The 19,816-nt window shown below is 46.2% G+C and overlaps 1 protein-coding gene across 3 annotated transcripts in view; it reads left to right on the top strand.

Moving 5' to 3' along the window:
- LOC144772247 (uncharacterized) overlaps nucleotides 1-19,816 on the top strand; it is a 228,007-nt gene that overhangs the window by 21,348 nt on the left and 186,843 nt on the right. The window lies entirely within an intron of this gene.

Genomic DNA, 19,816 nt, shown 5'->3' with positions numbered 1-19,816 from the left:
AGACAGAACCACCACGTTTGATTATGCCCGATGGCACAGATTTCGCCAGGAAAATCTCAGCGGCATGATCAAGTTCTCCTAGGTCGGGCAATGTCAAGACGGGAACCCAGCCTCGTTTAAAAACTTACAGACGGAAAGAGATAATTATGACCGATAACTGTTTTTATATTTGTCTTGGGTCTTTGTATGTCGTACTTGTACTGCCCCCCGTCTGAGTTCGTGCGTATGTAAATGTACAAATCTGCGTCACCCCTCTACACGTGTTTCCGTGTTACTCGACCCCTGTTAGCAGAAACTTAGCATAAAAGCAACCTGGAAAGAAAGAAATGATAAAACAAAATCCGTAGAACATTAATAAACTTGAACTTTTAATTTAACACAACAAACAAGGAATAATAACGATAAACTGTAGAAAATGAAAGTCAAACAGAACATTCGCCCCCCCCCCCATTCTGGAACCTTCCAAAATAGGGCAGGGTTACGGCTACGCCCAACCAAAGGCAACCCATATAAGGCGAGCCCCGCCGCCAACTCTTGGTCAGGAAATCTTAACGTATGGGGGAGCCGGAGGAGAGGCAGGAGCCCGCAGCCTGGGCATTTGCAGGTAGTCCCGCCACATGTCTCCTTGGCCGGCCGCAACGGGCCTGGAAAGACTAAGGTAGTCCCGCCACATGTCAAGAGGAGAGCGAGGCATCTCTTCCTTTTCTCTTCTGTCACAGCCGCAGCAGTCCTGGACGGCGGGATGTCCTGCACGTACCTCCACAACAATTTGTCCAAGTTGGGCTGGGAGGGAGAGGCGACGCGGACGAGCCTCTCCCACCTCCACCGGTAGGAGGTTTCCCAGCCCCCAGTCCGACGCCGAACACCCCCAGTCAGGCGATGGTGCCCATACTTCCACAGCACCGGACACACCATGGTGGCACCCCAGTACTTGCGCAGCACCGAACACACAATGGTGGCACCCCAGTATTTGCGCAGCACCGAACGTACAATGGTGACACTTAGGGAACACCGGATGTGGAGAGGCCTTCATGCAGGGCGATGAAAAGGAGCGGCATGGAGTGCACCGGGAGAAGGAGACGATGTGAACGAGTCTCCCTCGCCCCCCCCAGGTGGGGGCATCACAGCTGCACCCCAGCGGAACGTCCCGCTCTCACAAAACAGGGACCTCTTCCTTTCACTCCGAAGGGTCTCTTCCATTCTTGCAAACTCGACGAGGGTGGCCCCTGTAGGGCCTCAAAATGGCGTCTGGATCCGCTGGAAGGCGGGCCCCGGCCACTAGAGTAACTTCGGCCAGCCATACAACTCAAACATTTGTCCCATGGAGCACGAGCCCCCATCTCCGGCAGCATCTCCGCAGCCTTGAAGATCATACAAAGGTCCCCGGCGGAGCCTTCGGCCTTTGCAGGTTTCCGGTAAGGGACGGCTGCTTCGATCGCCAACGAAACAAACATGACATTGCCACACCTTCTGTTAGCGTGAATTCTAGAACTGCCGAAAAGGACTCTGGTCCAAACTGCCAGTAATGGAAACATTTCCCCCTGATGCTGCTTCCGGACTGTGCCGGCCCCGCCCAAAATGACGCTGGTATCAATCGGAACTTACGAACACCTCGTGGTGTTCCTTCGCACTAATATAAACTTGATGTTCTGAGATTTTTGTGATCCTTTGTACACTTGGCTAGAAAAGACAAGGAGAGCTCACTCGACGAACAGTATGAAAAGATCCCCGTTACAAACGTTGATTACGAATATACAATGTATTATATTTTTATAACTGATGTAAACCTCATTTACGATACATGCGTACGGTATGTATATAGGAAATCTGATTACACCTGTTATGCTTATGTTTCTAAATTATGAAAATATATGCCCCCGAACCCCCAGCCAATTAATAGACGTTTTAGTCTCTCACAAATGAATGAATGAAACTTTCCGATGTTTTTACTGTTGCAAACGACACCCCCGCTGTACGCACTTTAGCCATTGCCACGACCGACCAAATACGACCACACCCTCCTAATCCATATGCTGAAATGAATTTGCAAAATAAAGTCTTTGAAACTATGGACGGGTATTGCATGCTTTATTTTAAAACAATATGGGATGGGTAGGAAAGTTCTTTTTCTGTGCACCCTACTCTGCTCTCTCTTTAAGGTTAAAGGAAGATGGTTGCCCAGCCCTGGAGGACGGATCGGATCGACAACACGACACTCCGTCTTAAAAGTACGCGACTGACTCATGAACTCTCGCGTAGAGGAAGACCGTGACTTCCAAGGATGGGTAAAACGAATGGTGTAAATGAGGGAATGTAAAAGGAGGGTGAAATGAAATAATGTAAATACTGTAAAGTACAACGTTCCAAAGTAGCAGGGACCCAAGAACCGAAGAACTTTAGAACGCCACGGCGTTGAAAGAGGTTTAAGGATCCCGATAGTGAGATATATCCTTTGACTAGATACCTCGCACTAGGCACCTCTGGTTTCCTTTTTATGTTTCCCCGCACACGCCCTACATGAACACACTACCCCCCCTCGACTCCGAAAACCATATCCCCGGGGACCCTGCCCCAAGGAGGAAAGACGAGTTAGAGGTAAGTAAAGGACTTATGAATCCATGTATTTGTATGCGCGCGAATGCTGTCTCCCCCACCCCCTCCCCTTTTTTCCTCCCTCTGCAGGTTACATCAGAGATTACAGCCAAGGTGTGGCGAAGATCTGAGACCTTGCCATGTCTAAGTGCACGAAACGGACTAGCGCCGCAGGGTGGTGTCTAAGCACGCCTGCAAACTACTCACGTATCGAACAAACCCGAAAAATTAGCACAACCTGATAAAAAGTGATCACCCTTAAACCAGACCGGACGAATGAACCCACGTTACGTATGATGCGAAACTGTGAGGGAATGTGTGTGTGTGTGTGGCTGAGGCGTTGACCCAACTGGTCAAAGGACCGAGAATGCGAGAAAGTGCGACAAAATGGTACCTCCTTTTTCTTCTTTCCTTTTCCCAAAGCACGTCCCCTCTACCCTGTCTAATGCTCAAACTGCATGATTACAAGCTAACGTGGACTCGTGAATACCCTTTACTGTGTAATGCACTAAATAGCCTTTCTCGAACGCACTGCCGCCCTCTCCGTTGCACGTGTACTATTTAGCCTGCCGTTGCACTCTCTCTCTCTCTCTCTCTTTCTCTCTTTCTCTCTCACTCTCTCTCTCTCTCTCTCTTTCTCTCTCTCTCTCTCTCTCTCTCTCTCACTCTCTCTCTCTCTCACTCTCTCTCTATTTTTTCACTACCACTCTTCCGAGTGGTTAGCCCCGAAATTGGCAGATTGCCACCCCTAGCACACCACCTAATTGGCTTCAAATACCGTCAGTATTTGCACAAACATTTGTCTTTAATGCAATCACCCTGAGGCCGCGTCATTACCTCTCCTTTTCCGCTAGAAGTCAATGAACCCAGGTTGGGCCGTAAGGGAAAGGACAGGTAAGACGACAGAGGTTCCCTAATCTGGCCCGAAATAAGGGAACTACATGTCAACGGCTCCTATAGTATAAAACAAGGACCTCAGAATACGCGACCCTCCCCTCCCCGAATCGTCGTAATACCCAAACCAGAAAAACGATCACCCCCGTTGCCTCCCCTGTCTATGTCCCTGGTTGTTTCCCATAAATCCCCTGTCCTTCCTAGTTAAGTAACCGGGCTGTAAAAGGTTACGTAGGACCCAGAATGATGTTTTACAAGGTTAACAGACTAGACCAAGGTAAAGAAATCGTCAAAATGAACCTCGCAGTAGCTGAAAAACAGGATGCACCGATAGAAAGGAAATGTTTAGCCATGTTCGTCTCTCAGCGAAATACCTGTGTAGTACCATGTTGACGACTCACTGTACCCTTTTGTAAATGTGAAACTCTAGAGAACGGCATACCTTTGCCAGATTTATCTCCCGAAGGTGGGTTACCATCAGATGAACTGTCATGCCTGTAATAAATGATTATGAAGGAAAGTCATAGTAAATCCAGCAGGTCCGCCACCGGTCATTCATATGCCAGTTGTGAACGTTAAAAATGACGGACATTTTCATTCTTTGCCTGGAGCTGGGAGAGAAATAGACTTTTTGATTATCGTCATCCGAAAATTTTCTAAAAGACTGTCTTTTCAAACTTGTTTAAGGGTACTGCTGTTGGAGGAGAGAAGGACCGGATGTGGGAGCACGAGGCCCGACTGCAGACTAAGGGACACCTACGACATTGGCCAAGGCGAGACCACGACTGAAAAGAGCTGCAGGACGAGGCACTGTTTTCGACAGCATGAAAAGAAAGGGTCGACCTGATGCCCCTGCTCGACGTCCAGTGCCTGTCGACAAGTCCCCGCTCTCTGAATTCCGTCACACGCCCGCCTATTTGAAGTCTCTCGTTCCCCTAGTTTGTTCCTAATTTGGCCTTGCTCCATCCCCCTCTTTTTCCTCTGACCTACCCTATAGACTGTTTTGAACGCTCTTCTTCCATCGGAACTTTCTGACAATCACCTCAAAGGACACGGGGCGAAAAGGACCTTTTCCGACCAGAAACGCGAGGAAAGGGTCGTGCCCTGCAACACAGAACTTAGACCAGAGCTGGACTCGTAGCTCCACCGCCGGTGCTCAACAGCGCCAACGAAAGACCACAAAGAACAATGAGAACTCGTAAACTTCGAACGTTTGACTTCCTCAACCACCGTTTTTTCTACGCCTCATTTCTCTCCCAGCCACCATTGTATTGATCCTGCTCCAATCCGAATCCGAAATATGTATTAACCTGCCAGTTTACGTTATGATATGTACTTGCTGCTCGCCGTTTTTGTATTTCATTCCTATGACTTTCCTGCTGAACAAATTTATCAAAGTTCATCAAATAGGTGCACCTCCTAAAAACTAGTAACCTCAAAGTGTATTGTTTACAACTCTTTATCTTGGGTTTCCTACCGTTCTCTCTTTCATGCTCACCACAATAGACCCGAGTAGAAAATGAACCAACAAGATGTCTTGAATATGTTAAAGGAGGGACTGTGGAAAATTAGTGCGTTTTGGTGAACATTATCTGCGCCATCTTGCCTCTTCCCCTGATGCCACACACTTTTGTCGTGCGCGCCCGCCATTTTAAGATGCCCCGATCAGAACAAACCCTTTTGCATGCCGCTAGCCCCTGACATAGCCCTTTGCCTTCGCTAAGCCTGCACGCTGACCACCCCCTGCTTGCACCTGCCTTGAGTCATAAACCCCTCTTCGGCGCTGCTCTGCCCCCGGCCCTCATCCTGTTCCCAGCGCGACACCTCCCTGCTTTCCTTTCATGATCTCCGGCCCTTAGATGCAAACCCCCTTTTTCCCCGTGTGCCCGTTTTGTCCTCCCCGTTCCCAAGCCGACACCCAGCTCTGCCGATACCACCCTTGCCCCTCCCCGTACAATAGAAAGCTTCCCCCATCAAAGAAATCCCCGGGTTGATCAAAGCCCCCACCCCATGAGACCCAATCACACTCCCCACATCCCGTGACTCGGCGGATTATCCAGCTGCGCGATGCTCATCACCTGTTGTGATTAGGGTGGGGATTTCAACTGTAAATGTGTGTGGGAACGGGCCCCAAAGGGGGATTCCGGGTATGTCTTTCCGTATATCAAAGCTTTGTCACATATATGTAAACTGCAATAAAAACCATAAAACACTGTATATAAGGGGCCAGGCCTCAAACGTAAGTTAGAGCACCTCAGAACGATACCTTCTGTCCGTTTCGTTGTGTTCTCCTCCGGAGAGAATAAAAACCCTTGTTTCCTGCCTTCCAGTCTCCAGCGCCTGCCTCTTCATTGATTTAACTGACTAGAGGGTCACAGAGGCAATACCGCCGGGCAAATATCGATTGTCCCCGACCCGATTGAAACTGTTTTTACAGGATTGGCATGCGAATGGTCCGTGGGTGTATCCTGGGGTAGCTACGCAGCATTGTGGGGTGCGTCCGGGGTTAATGGCAAGGAGGGTAGCAGCGTCATACGTTAAGCGAGTGGGGTGGGTAATGCAAGGACCGCGAGGGCCAGGGGGTCTGGCGCTGGGCGCGGTCCAGGCGCGGACTGCCGTAGACGGGCTTACCTTTGGCGCACCTTCGGCGCGACCGCTGGGCGTGGACGCTGCGCGCAAAGGCATCTGTCATATGTGGATAGTGGGGGGGGCGGGGGCGAGGGAGGAGCAGCTGGGAGGCGGGGGGGCGGGGGCGAGGGAGGAGCAGCTGGGAGGCGGGGGTGCGGGGTGGAGAGCCGAGCTGGGAGTAAACAACAAACACCAAAATGGCTGCAAGCCAAAACAAGCATTTACAATGCAACGGTTTCGCCTTTGGAAAAATTAGAGCTATTGGCAATGTAAATGACACTGCCATTTATTTATCTGTTTTCAAAACCAACACATAAATACAAATGTTGTCATTTACAATGCCAATAGCTCAAACTTTTCCAAAGGCGAAACCGTTGCATTGTAAATGCTTGTTTCTGTTTGTATCTCCTCCTTGTGTGACGTTACATCTTGTACATTTGCAATTTTTTCTGTTTGTATCCTTTATATAACGCATGTAATCCTAAGTCCTTATGTTCTGCAACTGGTTCTTATGTAAAGCGCTCTGACACCTTCGAGTAAAAGTTTGCACTATAGAAAATCGCATTAAGTTAAAAAATCACCTTCTTTCAACCATTGGTTTGAAATTTTGTCAATCAAAGTTGAGGTCAGCCTATACTTACGACCCTGCGCCTGGATACCCTCTCGGGTGATCAGTGTGCTATACAAATCAACATAACCTTTTTTTAGCTCAAGCATTCGAGACCTCTCGTATATACTTAAGTATATACTTATATGTGTATGTACTTTGTGGGCTCTGGAGATCAGCCCTAGGACTTGTCTGCTTCCTCTTAGCGACTTTTTTTTCTGTTCAACTGCCTCTATTTAACTTTCTTGATAGAAAACGACCAGCAGAGGTCAGTAAAAAATCCAGATTCACTTTAGCATTCTCTAGATTCCAGTCCATAGAAATTGTCTTCCACGAGCACCCGTAGGCAATAATATTTTTTTCAAATCTTGTATTTTCAGTGATATGACCACCGAAGGCCCTGATTTTATATTAAAAAGATAACTTCGGACTATACCATTTCCCGCTGAAAGGCAATATTTCTCTCCATGTGTTCCCATACCTGGCGTGTCACACAGTTTGGTGCTTACTTTCCCTCTATGTTAAAGAACACTAGGTTTTTCAGCACCCAGGCTAATGTGCTGCATAGCTAAATACATATAAGGTCCCAAAGGCGAGACCGATTGCACTGCAAAGGCTTATTTTTGTAAGATTCTAAAAAGTACAGTCAGGCATCATACTTAATGTCACACTGAATTATCTTATACATGTATAGATACAACATGCTTTTAAAAAAAAATCACAGCATACATATTTTAAATGCTTTTTTCATGACTTTAGTCCTAGCTTGACATTGCCACCATTAACGCTGCCAATTCTACGATTACCCCACTCCAAGAATACCACTACCATTCGCACCAAACACCAATACCTTTGGAAATAGCAACATCTCTCGGATGCAAAGAGTATAAAAAGAACATACTCTTAGAATAAACTTCTGCAAATGTTGCAAAACACGTTTGCAGAAGTTTATACTAAGAGTCTGTTCTTTTTATGCTGTTTCGTGTTTCTGTTAGAGGTTACTGTCTGCAAGGAGTGTATTTTCCAGCCAACTCCATGTTCTTGTCGGATACTTCTTACTACTTCCTCTTCCTTAGGTAATGTTTACTCTTGAACTTTATTTCCGGCCTAAATAGTGAATTACTTCTGTATATTTCGATTATGTACAGGAAACAGGGTTTCTATACACTCACTGGTCGAGAGTGTACCAGTTCCATAGACGGCAACTCTAACTTACAGGTTGGTTGTCCACACACCCAAATATCTGTTGTCCACCCGCTTATATGATATAGATCAGGTTATCAATGATGTTTCTTATTTTTTATCAGAATACCTGTGGCCTGTAACTGGACGGGAGGTCACCAACTTGAATAGTGGCACCATTACCTATTTTGGACACATATACTTAACTTGCAACTCCAAAATCATGGCTAATCCTCTTGAATAATCACTGTAAGCCCAGCTATATTTCTTTTAGAAAATTGTTTAACACTTTTATACACCATATATTCTTTGTGGCTTATTATGGTGTTTTAACCTTTAGTTTCGACCCAATGAAGTCTTTTTCGCATCGACGTTGCAAATTGTGACTAAGACACTTTGATTTTAGGTCAGAATCTTTTCAAATTCCGTTTTTCTTTCTCTCCTCATGCACAGATGATAACACTTCTTCACAATGGAGTCAGTGGTATTTTGTTTGGCCTAATCTTTTCACCAAATCGAAGGCTTCAAACACACTGGTTTAAGGCTTGATTTACTTTTTTTCCGAGATCATCTTTACTCTTTTCTCGTTCTTGGATCATGTTGGCTTAAGCAAATACATTACTCCGCTCATACTTATGCTGAACGTTTACTTTTGTTACACCTTACAGTTCTAATCAACTATCTTTATCACTGATGGAAATAATAATGAATTAATCTCTTCTTTCCTAGTGATTGTGATAATATAATTTTACATTTTGTTGAATTGAATTATATATCTTAACAATATGTTGAAAATACCTGTATTTGCATAGACATGTTTACAGCCTTGAAGAAGTCAAAACCGTGACAAAACACACGTCGGCTGTCTTCTCATGGTTTCAATATATGCTTATGGTCTACAATCATCTGGTTTTTGTCGTCGATTTGAATCACCATTAACCAAACAATCAATTTTGTGAAGGTTTAAATTATTTTTGTCTGACTACTGATTGAGTGCTTTGGTATTGTGGTCTCTTAGTTCTAGGTTATGGATTACATGTGTATTTACAAACTTACTGGGTTTTGACCCAGCACAGCTAACAATTAACCTGGTGACCTTTGCAGTATCTGGAAAACCAAGAATACATTTTGTCGAGCAGGCAATGGGCAGAGGTGTGAATTTGCAGTTACAGCAGTTGACACTCAGAATAGACATGTAACTACTGTGACAATAGAAAATGGTAAACATGGAAGGAGTGCAAGCTGACTTGCTACACATCTTGTTTTTACAGATGATGGTGTCTATTTTCTACTTCTGTTCACACAATCTTTACTACCAATACCACTACTACCAATTCCACTACTAGGAAAACCACCACCACTATCACTAATCTCAACATCAAAACCATCACCAATAACACCACCTGTATAATCCCCACACGCAAACAATATCACTGATACTCTCACCAATAATACCACCCCCAGTCCTACACAACCACCGCCTCCGTTACGACCAAAACCATCCTCAATGCCTCCACCAACACCAATACCACATCATCACCAACAGCGCCACAGTACTACAATGTCTAACACCACTACAGGTGCTAACACAACCACAAATACCACCACCACCCCCCTCATTACCAATACTGTAAGAAATCTGCCTTTTTAGGTCTCGGCTAAAGACGCGCGGAAGCGCGTCTCCGCCGAGATCTTATGTCACCGAGCGTGCTTCCCAGGAGACAGTCCCGGCCGCGCGCATCCTTCGAGGCGATTTGTAACTGGAACGCGTGCTGTGGCCAGGCGCTGTCTCCTGGGAAGCGCAAGCACCACACACGCATGCGCATACACACACACACAAGCGCCCATGCACGCACGCACATACATACATACAGACACCACCCCTGACACATACAAGTGCACCCAGGCCCCCCCCCCCCCCGCCCCCCGCCGTCACCGTCGCACACATACATACACATACACACGAGCATACACACACAAGTGCACCAATCCCGCTCCAGCCTTTTGGAACTTACCTTACCTCAGCACGCGGCGCCCAAACTCCTGCTGGCGCGGCTCAGGGGCTCTACACCGCTCACAGGAGCCCCGGGCCGCGAGACGCAACACGCAACGACTCCGCCTGCCTCCTCTTCCGGTCTGAACGTGGCCCCGCCCCCGTCACAGGCGACCGTGCCTGACTTCCGGGGCGGCCGCGATACTAAGAGACTGCTGGGGACAAAGTGTGGTCTGTGGAGTTACAATGGTTGCATGCAAGGGGTGAGTGTGAAAGTGCCGACCTTATTTATGTTGGCGTCGTGCGGCGCAGCCAGCTGTAGCATTTGATTAGTGCCTAAACAATAGCGATGCGGGCCACATACATATGCCTGCAGTGGTGCACGCGCGCGAGGCCGAGGCTTTTTTTTTTCCATTTCGTAGTCGTTTTATGATTGTTGCTGAGCTGCAACCCACACTATATTGACAGATGGGCACCCCTCAGTCCAAATTGTCACAATGGCACCCGAAAAGAGACTATAACCAATAAATACAAGCAAAGATAATATGGCTGGCTTCTAATGTGCTATGGCATGATGAGAAAGCACATTAAAGTCGCCAGAAGGGGGGGGGGGGGCGGGTAAGCCGTGGACCATAATGGCCGCATTGCATTGAAGCTCCGCTGGCTACACCAGCAAATCAGCAAATATCCCCCATTAAACATGACCGCACCATAGCAAGAACAGAACCGCCAGACATACGAATGTCGCCTCATTTCGACACTGGCTCCAAACTGCTGATCGCCACATGGAAGACCGCGATTCCCGACCCCGACTGCATCCTATAGCGGAGGACAGGCCCGAGGACTGGACACGACTTGAGGGAGGAACTGTGGTGTGGTAAATGTGCTGGGAGCGTGGCGATGCCTTCTGCCCCCTCCTCAGTATATGCAGATCTCAGGCAGGCGGTGCAGTGATCCGTTTGATCGTTAGCCCGCAGTTAACATGTGCGCCACCTCGCTGTGCACGGCTCCGCGTGGATAGTGCCCGCGCGAGCTCACCGAGCGTGATCCAGTCGATTGGCTGAGGTCCCTGAGGGAGATAAGTGGGGTAAGATGTTACTGGAGCCTAGGTGCCTCCCCCACCCTTGATGATTCGACACCTCAGCGGCCTGTGCATTCACCAGCAACGGGCCCCTCCAGGATTACAAACCTGCCGTTGGGACTGCCGCCTCCATTGTAGACAGGCAAAAACACCTGAAACACTGCACCAGCACTGGTCTCTATTAGCGCACAGACTCCAGGCACAGCAGCTACAATACATAGCAGGCTACATATTCAGTACCGCTAGCCCAACATCAAAAAGAGTGCCAGCCTGGCTGCGCCCATCCTTGGTGTGTCTCTGAGGCTGCTTTGGGCCACACAATCATCCTGGACCCCTTCTGTTTCCAGAAGCCGCTGCGCTCTCCCCTGTGATTGAGCCACCCCAGTCTACAGGCAGTAAAACGCCAAATCCGCCACACCATTCCCTGGGCGCATGCATAAAAAGTCGCTCTACACCAGTGACCCGACCCAGCTGCTGACCCTGGCCCACATTCTTCAGCGCACGAGCGGCATGGGCCGCAGAGACCCGAAACAGAGGACTGTTGAGTGCAGAGTGCTGTGTGCTGTTGAGTGCAGCGTGCTGTGTGCTGTTGAGTGCAGAGTGCTGTTGAGTGCAGAGTGCTGAGTGCTGTTGAGTGCAGAGTGCTGTATGCTATGTGCTGGTGAGTGCTGTGTGGTGTTGAGGGCAGAGTGCTGTTGAGTGCAGCGTGCTGTGTGCTGTTGAGTGCAGAGTGCTGTTGAGTGCAGAGTGCTGAGTGCTGTTGAGTGCAGAGTGCTGTATGCTATGTGCTGGTGAGTGCTGTGTGGTGTTGGGGGCAGAGTGCTGTTGGGGGCTGAGTGCTGTTGAGTGCAGAGGGCCATATATCGTCTGTTGAGGGCAGAGTGCTGTTGAGGGCAGAGTGCTGTTGAGGGCAGAGGGCAGTTGAGTGCCGTTGAGTGCTGTTGAGTGCTGAGTGCTGTTGAGTGCTGTGTGCTGTTGAGTGCTGTGTGCTGTGTGCTGGTGAGTGCTGTGTGCTGGTGAGTGCTGTGTACTGTTGAGGGCAGAGTGCTGTTGGGGGCAGAGTGCTGTTGGGGGCAGAGTGCTGTTGGGGGCAGAGTGCTGTTGGGGGCAGAGTGCTGTGTGCTGTTGAGTGCAGAGTGCTATTGAGTGCAGAGGGCAGTTGAGGGCAGTTGAGTGCTGTTGAGTGCAGAGTGCTGTGTGCTGCGTGCTGGTGAGTGCTGTGTGCTGGTGAGTGCTGTGTGCCGTTGGGGGCAGAGTGCTGTTGGGGGCAGAGTGCTGTTGAGGGCAGAGTGCTGTTGAGTGCAGAGTGCAGATTGCTGTTGAGTGCAGATTGCTGTTGAGTGCAGAATGCTGTTGAGTGCAGAGTGTTGTTGAGTGCAGAGTGTTGTTGAGTGCTGTTGAGGGCAGAGTGCTGTTGAGGGCAGAGTGCTGTTGAGGGCAGAGTGCTGTTGAGGGCAGAGTGCTGTTGAGGGCAGAGTGCTGTGTGCTGTTGAGTGCTGTGTGCTGTTGAGTGCAGTGTGCTGTGGAGGGCTGTGTGCTGTTGAGGGCTGTGTGCTGTTGAAGGCTGTGTGCCGTTGAGGGCAGAGTGCCGTTGAGGGCAGAGTGCCGTTGAGGGCAGAGTGCCGTTGAGGGCAGAGTGTTGAGTGCAGAGTGACTGTTCCAGAGAGAGCAGGGTATGCTTGTGCGCTTACACGGTACACTGACACACAGGAGCTAAAACAAAGAACAGCTGAACACATGTCTTGTTACACAAGGTTCCAAAACACAAAGGTAGGTTACACTATGCTTAATTCCACAAAACTCACGCTATATACGGCTGAAAAATAGCACAAGGCGAGGATAATGAAATTCAACAGTACTGCGAAAGCATGGCTTACATTACAAACAAAGTCTTGCACTTGCCCATTGTAAATGACAATGCCATTTATTTAACGATTAAGCTATTGGCAATGTAAATGACAATGCCATTTATTTATGATTTAAAGAAAAAAAAAAAAGAAATGTCATGAGCAATGTCAATAGCTCTACCTTTAATGATGCCGAGACCATTGCATTGTAAATGCTTGTTTGCATGGTCTCTGTCACTTGTGAGACATTTTGTTAGCTTTGGAGGGAGGGGTAGGGGGTGCTTAGAGCCCGCCCTTTACTTACCAATGTTAGCTTCATCATTGCTCTCATTGCTTTGCTTTTCTTTGGTGACTGCATGCTGACTTCACTTCCTATTTGTGTGTTTGTCCCTTGTGGTGAACATGACCCAAGTACTGCTTCTTTTGCAAGTGAGTGTCCTTTTGATGCTCACGCTTTCAATGTGTGGCTAGATTTTTCTTTTTTTGTGCAAGCATGTAAAGTGTCCATAGCTCTGCAAACAACCGTAAAAGAAGATTATAGCCTTCATTCTTTAGTTATTCCTATAAACAACCTGCGCAGACATACACAACTCTACGAACAGCCATCATTGGCGTACACAACCCTACGAACAGCATGCACTGGATTACGTAGCCCAGTTAACTCCTAGCTTTGAAGTATACAGTGATCCCAAAGAACAGCTGCACATACTACAGAGCCCGGCCAATAACCTGCAGATTCCACATCGCTCTTGCCATGCAACCTTCCCTGCAAACAGCCTGCAGCTTGGGGCACCGCGACCCCCACCCTGAAAACCCTTCTTAGCCTGTCAAATGTGCGCTATAAGGGTAGCTTATGGACTAGCATCAGCCTTGTTTTTATCTCCCACACTACGCAATCCCTAAAGTGAAAGACATCACGCCGAGCTACAGAAAAGACTACCGCAGTGTATGATTACATGTGAGGGTAGCATTTTGGGGTTTCAATGTATGTCCATGCTGCCAAGTCCTGCCCTTCGTAGAGCCAACAATGTGTCTTACATAGAATGATGCTCTGGCATAAAGGCTTTTCCAGGCACTGTCATTGGGACTGTAGGTGCTCTGTCCCCATCCAATAGTTGCTAGACTGCACAGCAGGCCTTGTCTGATTGTGGGGTGTAGCTATAGCATTTCTGAGGCAGGAATACAGTCCACGCTTTTTCTAAACCATCTTTGGGGAAAAAACGTTCAAAGTCAGTAAGTCTCGCCTACTCGTGAACTACTGGCTTCGTCAATAGTTTGAGCCAGCTGAAAGTGAAGGAAAAAATGTGCTATGATGTGGTCAGGGCTAGCCACATCATAGCATTTTTGTCCTTTATTTTCAGCCATGTTGCACATCAGTTGCGTTGCTGTACAACATGGATAAAAAACATTGATAAAGCCAATAGCTTTCCCGTTAGCTGTCATGCTTCAAGAATCCCCTACACGGTCCCTTTAAGAAACCCGGTATGTAAGGAACCAGGAAACAGGGAACGACGCTTCACGTTCCTGCGTCAAGCTTCCCTTGTTTCCGGTTCCGTTCCTGTTCCTCTGCCTTCGTTACTCTTGGTTCTGTTTTGCTGTTTGACCGCTGTTCTTCGTGTAGCGTTCCCCTGCTCCAGCTAAATTGGGCTCGCATACGCGCTTGGTTACAGCGCCTTTCTGCCTCTGGCGTACACTGCTGTGTGCTCCGCCCGGCGGCCGGGCTTTGCTCCGCCATCCGGCCGGGCATTACTCTGTGCTTACTTACTCTCCACTCCCCTACTCCTGGTGCCTCGCCCGGCGGCCGGGCCTTGCTCCGCCATCCGGCCGGGCACTGCTCCGTTCTCTGCTTCGCTAAGAACGAGTTCACGGCCTTAGACGTGAACTTCTGATTTATTGCGCTGACCCTCATTTTCCACCCGGCGGCCGGGCTTAGCTCCGCCATCCGGTGGAACTCATCTCCCTCTTGCTTCCCAGTATTTTCTTTTTACGCCTGACAGCCGGGTTTTGCTCCGCTGTCCGGTGTGGTGTTTTCCCCCATTATTACTTATCACTTAGTTAGTCAGTTAGGATTCTCCTTTATTATTTTCCTGTCCCCACCTTACCTGCAAGGACCCTGCTTCCAGGAGTTTTCACCATCTCTTTCCATTATTTTCTGGAAACTCTGTCCTTGATATTTTGTGGCACTCTTGCGTGGATCTGGGTGGGTGCATCTATTCCTCACTACAGGGAATCACGGTAAGAGCGTTTATGCGCTACCAATATTTTGCCTTATTATTGTTCCATGTAAATAGATTGTATAGAATTTGTTTGGTTCTCATAGATGGTGATTATTCATAAAGACATCTGCAGAAGAATTAAATGGAAGGTTCTTTGTGTACCAGACGTTATTGAAGGAGTCTTCAATGGCAGTTCCAAGATAGTTGAAGTAAGAGAGGGGTTGTTTAGAGTGCTAACAAACATACAACATCTAGACTATAATACTCCTTTCCATAACTGTGTCATCCTTCTTATAGCTCCAGACGCTGTACCTTACTTCCACCTTCATCTGCTAAATCAGAGTCATATTAAGAATTTGGGTACGTGATATGTTTATGTACATGTATAATCAATGTCCTGTTTGATTGGAGTAGCGCTAGAGTGTTTTTGTTTCCTCTTGTCATTTCAGCCTTCCTGATTTCTTGTTGCCTTCATTGAAGTACCCTATATTCACTACTGGAGTATTCCATCAGCCATCATTGTCTTCCCCCTTCTTTCCTTGTTTTGTTTCCCTGTTTTCCCCTGGCGTGTCTCTCGTACTCTAGTGCTTGATAGAGTCGGAAGACCGTAGGGGAAGGCTGCGGACTACTCTTCGGATTCCTGACGCTCCTGTGGAACCAGCCTGCAATCCTTACATTAGCGTGGTCTTTTGGCTTTGCCAATGATTGTCAAATATCAGTAGGTCACTATTACGTAAGCCTTATAACCCACAATGTAACCTGCATGGTAATTAATAGTAGGACATTTAGAAAATCAATATTACCACGACACTACAGTGACAAGGTTCAAAAAGCTATTTTCCCTGTGGCAGACCTAGATTTCCTATATAGAAAACCGGAGTGCACATTAAAATATTGACGCTTCTAGCATGGGGAAATAGACCAGCTAGAAAAATAATGAAATAACTTTTTAATAGATAGTAAAAATTAAATTCTGTAGTAAAGTTGAATTTTTAATACATATTAAGGAAAAGTAATCTTTAGAAAGTTACCTTTTCCCTGCATGGTGCTTTTGGGGGCTAATTTGCATTCGCTTTTCAACTTCTCCCAGTCTTGTGTAGGTGTGAATTAGGCAGGAAATGCCTTCCAAGAGCAAACAATAGGCTAACGCGAATGAGTAGAGATGACTCCTATATTACAGTGTCCAATCCTGCTTGACAGGTATGTTTAGCGACATGTAACACTTGCATGCTTGAAAGGGAGAGAACAAGGTGCCAAGACAATTCTTGTCGATCCTCTGTCTGGGTGCTGAAGGATTTTGCTTTTGTCCTACCAGTCTCTGAGCATGTTGTGGGTTCAGTTTCTGTTTCAAACTAGATTATAGTGTTAGATGTGATAGGACACTAGAATTAACATAAGGCATTCCCACTCACTCCCCCAGCCTCAGATCATAAGTTCAGTGTGGCTGAAGGCCTATGCCATCTTGGATTTGCCATGACACATTGCATTTTTGGGCCTGTTTGCATTAAGACAATCAGAACTACTGTAAAAGTAGGTAGGTCATGGCATGGAAACCTTTACTTAATTGGTAAGAGAGGAACTAGAAGTGTCTTAGGATGTCCCCACTCACAGCCTAGTGAACATTACAAAGTTGGACCATCATCCACCCTTCCTCAGAACACTTCCTGCACCTACAGAAGATCAGAAGAGGTCTGGACCTGCTGCACTTTAGGACTTTCTTTTTTAAGGGAAAATTAATGTAAGTTTGATGTGCGGCCCGTCATGTTGATGCAGTGGCCCGTCAAACTTGCAGTGCATTTCCAGGAACCGCTGGATGGTTCCTGGAAAGGCTACAGTTTTGTTAATGACAAACTGCTGGTGGGTTTCTATGTTTAACAATAGCTCTTGAATACATCCTGCAAGTCTTTTGTGGAGTTTATTGCACCAAGGATAACAGAGACACCTCTACCCATTCGTTTAGGACATGATTCTTCTGTGGAGTGGGAGGGCTACTAATTCTCCACCCTAGATCTCAATAAAGGGATCTACCATCATGGGTCTTTTTTTTTTTACAAGCAGTTCAACTATGCCATTGCTGCTTCAGCTGATTTTTTGCATTAATACATTAGGAATACTCAGCACACACCCAACTGATTGATCTGCAGTCACGGTAGCCTGGTATTCACTAATACTTCAATCATGAGGAGACATTTTTCAAAATCTACTGCAGACAAATTGAAGCTTATTTGACTCTCAACAAAGAACCACATACTCTCAATGTGTCTTATTTGAAATTCTAGGGGCAGATAATCTCTCATTTTCTCCAGTATCTGTGTGTGCAACCACAACCAGTCTAGATAGAGGTGCTCGCAAAAACACCCTTTTCCCAGAATGTCACCAGTCTGCGGTACTTCATGAGCCACAGCCAAACCTTACAGAATATCACTAAATTCAGAACTTGGCTTGGGTGAAAGAATGTCAAAAGTCTTTATCAAGAAAGGCATTGCTTTAGTAGATCACATACATTATTTCAGTGCTGGGCTGTGAATAGAACTCTAAAATGCCCCTGAGGATTGAAAGATGAGGTCGCTACATGCAAGAAAAGTTTAATATCATTCATCAGTGTGTGAAGGATCATAATCTTTAGGAAGAAAGGAATTATTTTAATCTCCGCACATGTCGGAGGAATGTATCTGTGCTCATTTACCCAAAAGGTGCTTGTTTGTTTGGCTCTTAAACAAAAAAAACTACAAACTGCAAAAGAACCAAAACCATTGCTTTTTATTAAGTTGGATTTTTTCTTCTCTCTTGCCTTCAAGGGGAGAGTGCTAAAATACATTTCCTTTATGCAGTATTTAGAAAAACTTGGTAGGGCAGTCACTTCTAGAAAAGCAAAGGCACCTTCGTATGACACAGTGATTGCACTAGAATACATTGGTAGTATCAACCTGTCTGCCAACCACAGGCTTGCTTCATCTTTCAGTATTGTAATATGTCAGACTTTTCACGTTTCTGGCTACCTGACATGGCAGCACCTTCTATTACCTTAGAAGCATGGGAAACAGCCTTTCTCTAACAGCCATCAATCTTGTGATTTTTATAATAAATGTTTGCTGAGCACTTCAGGTGTCTGTGTTCCTTCTGAATAAAGACTATACACAGATCACAAGAGCAGTGATCATTTAACTCATGAGCTGTCTTGCCTTTTTAGCTCTTGCCATGATTCTGAAGTCCACAAGATCAGTAGTCGGAATCTTTATTATGTTGTACCACATAAGTCCAATACATATACTATGAATTCTCTTATTGGGAGCTAATGCAGTCTTCTCAGCTTAGGAATGATGCTTGTCTGCATCATAACTGTGGCATGCTGTGTTTTTTAGCCTGTTTGTTTATTGTCAAGTTTCTTTGCCTAATATTTGATCTTCCCAGTCTTGCTGCAACACTTGCAAAAACCATTTCAGCAAAGTAGTTTTATTCAGATAAATTCTGCATATATCTTAGTAGATGGAGGCTTATGTCTACAAGCATGTATAGGTAGCGAGAAGATGAATCACGCATTTTCCTTTCCACTTTTCCTTTCCATTGTGAATACCTGATAAATGTGGCGGCCTTTAATAGTGGGAGTGACATGCTTTGTGTTCAGTTTACCTCCTCCACATTTTAATGTTTCCACTTTGCACATCATCAGGCTTTAATCTTTTAAATTCCAGATGGCCAAAGTTGACCTTTCTATCTACCACTGTGCCACAACAACTGAATAATGTTACTTCGGTGTGTTTACCACATTCACCATCAGACGCCAGGCTTCACCTGCCCTAAAATCAAAAGAACGATCTTCAGGTAACTCAGTCCCCTTCAATAGGGACTCCTTTTTTGATGCTCACTCCCAGTGAGAAAACCTCTGCCCATTTGTACGAAGATGCTTTCAATCACACCACATGCAAACATGTTCATGACAGCGGTGCATTTTCTTCTACTTATATACTTACATTTGGGAGAATGTATTTGGCCACAAGTTTGATTTAGTTAGATCGTAGTAATTGGCAGAGAAGGTAATTTAGCACATTGTGCGTAGGGTCTCAGAAAAGAAAACGAAAATACATGTAAAAATACCCCAAAATTGGGCGCTGTAACTATTTCCAGATCTTACAAATATAGACCCTGCTGAACCACGCCTGCACCCATCTTTGGCTGTTTGAGAAGGAATATATGTCTTTACCACGAATACAAATACTCCGCATGGCATTACCACGCGAATTTTACTTCGCAAGTGGCTTTACCACGCAGCTTTTTAGTACGCAGGTTCTAACATCGCATTTTAAAAACGTTACGTTCAGCAGCTCTTACTTCCATCCACCATCGAAATATGCGTGAAAACACGTCTACCAAAACTAAACAAGCATTGGCATAGCCAATAGGTCTCGCCTTTGGGGCTTTATAAGTGTTTAGCCAGAGCTATTGACTTTGCCAATGTCTTTAAGCTGTGCTGTAGAGAAGTGGGGCTGTTGTGCAGCATGCTGAAAGGTTTTAATTAAAACGTGTCCGAAGCATTTTTGTTACCTTATATATGACCAAGAAATCATTATATACAACTGAACAAACATATTAAAAAAGTATTTCCAATAAAAAATTTCCTCAGTATTCTTTTGTACTTGCAATGCTGGCAACTTGTTTCTGCCTATTCCAATGGTTGTTTGTTAAAGCTTTTTTTTGAGGGGGCATAAACAATCAGAGTATGAAGAGAAAGGCTTGAACATGAAGCACTAACAAAAAAAATTACATTACAAGCTTATT

This window comes from Lissotriton helveticus, chromosome 8, assembly GCF_964261635.1.
Source record: "Lissotriton helveticus chromosome 8, aLisHel1.1, whole genome shotgun sequence".
NCBI classification, from domain to species: domain Eukaryota; kingdom Metazoa; phylum Chordata; class Amphibia; order Caudata; family Salamandridae; genus Lissotriton; species Lissotriton helveticus.
Note: the sequence above shows the minus strand (reverse complement) of the source record. Positions and strands in the feature narration are given on the sequence as shown.